The sequence below is a fragment of the Belonocnema kinseyi genome, chromosome 1 (assembly GCF_010883055.1).
Source record: "Belonocnema kinseyi isolate 2016_QV_RU_SX_M_011 chromosome 1, B_treatae_v1, whole genome shotgun sequence".
NCBI lineage: Eukaryota > Metazoa > Arthropoda > Insecta > Hymenoptera > Cynipidae > Belonocnema > Belonocnema kinseyi.
Window position 1 is genome coordinate 170,833,866 of NC_046657.1, and position 1,866 is coordinate 170,835,731.

The window sequence follows — 1,866 nt, forward strand, 5'->3', positions numbered from 1 at the left end:
GGTTATTCGACGGGTAGTATCGAAAGCGAAATGTGAAGTGTGTCGCTAAGAAGCAAACACTATCGCAATGTTTGAAACGCATACACGTGGTTGCTAAAGCTCGCTTCTTATACGTTAATTAGGACTAACTTTGAAGCTTTGAACTTTTTACGCAACTTTTTTCTAGAAGACTTTTTTTTTAATTTAGTTATGCACTATCACATTGTACAAGGGGTTTGATAGATGGTGGGGCGGTCTTCATAGGGAAGAGATTGCAGTCTAATACAGTAAGTCCTAATTATCTTCACTTGCTTAAGTCTTATTATATTATTATTAATATTATCATTATTATTATTATTTGGGCATTAACCCATTTCTCTTTGGGGGTAGGCGTGACTCACTTGGTTAAAAAGACATAATTGTGAGGAAGGGGTTATAGAATTTTTAGGTTGATCTATAATTGCCATGTTATTTATTTAAATACCACGTTGGCTCCGCGACACTGCTCTAACCCAGATTGGTGATCAATCTCTCTAGCAATCATCCCAAGTGAAGAGCCCCACAAAGTCGTCACGTGAGGTACCCCACTTGAATCTATTAGTGTCCAAGGTCTTTAATTTCAGGCGTCATTCATTAAACCGACACTCCTTTTACTTGTCGCTATACTTTTCTGCCCAGAAAAGCTTCTGTAACTTTATTTACGTCCGCGCATTTTTTTATGCAAGCTCTTGTGTTTCAGTGGGTTGTTATGTCTCTTCTAACTAGGGTCTTATTCATCCATTCTAACCATTCTTTCCGCAGTCTGTCGCTAAGCACACTGCTGTTCACTTCATCTTGATATATATGTACTTGTTTCGTTAGTCGCTCATTGGGTATTCTCTCAAAATGCCCGAAACATCTGAACCTATTTATTTCCCATGTGTGCACTAGTGTCTCTTCTGCACCACATTCTTTGAAAATTATCTCGTTACTCACTTTATACATCAGAGTTTTCCCGCATATTATGCGCAGGAATCTCATGTCAATCGCGTTAATTTTATTTTAATCCTTTTTTTGATAAATCCATGTGTCGCTACCGTAGAGCGCAGAGCTGTACAAATATATACTTATGTATTTCCATTTTAGCATTATTTTATGAATTTTTACTTCTGATTATGGGTTCTAATCTACCGATAACCTTCTCGCCCTCGTGTATGCGTCTATCTTACTCGTCATCTATCTTGCCGCCTTAATGAATAACCTAGCAGGGTATACCAACTTATCAACTTGTTCAATTTTCTCATCATTTAATATAATGTTGAATATATTTTTCTCACTCCTTCATTCGAACACCATAGTTTTTGTTTTATTTGCATTAATTTTGAGGCCCACGCTCTTCATGCTTCTTTTCAGTTTGTTTAACATTCTTTACAAGTCTTGGATTATGTCTGCCATAACCACCTTATTATTTGCGAAAGCTAGTGCACGTATCTTTTCTGTTTCGAGATCTACAGCTTCTTTGTCGAAGAGGGCCATTCTTAGACACTTTTCCATGAATAATGTCAATAGCCACAAGGACATAACGCAAACCTGCTCACTTTGCTTCCCGTATATATTGTTTTAATAGCTTGTAGGAGCCATCCATTGACTTCTGCTCTTTCAGGACTTCCCAAAGTTTACTTCTGTCTACCTTGTCAAAACTTTTCTAGGTCAACAAATGAACATTTTTAAATCGTCATTCTCATGTCTTCATGTGTGTTAATTACTGCGAAATCTCAGATTGCCGCACTGGAAGTCTTAGGAAAAACTCTTTGAAGAACTCTTCGAACTCTTATCATTCTTAGAAATATTTCGCCAAGCGTAGCGCATTCACACCACGAAGCATTGTTAAGTTCGTGATGTACACAC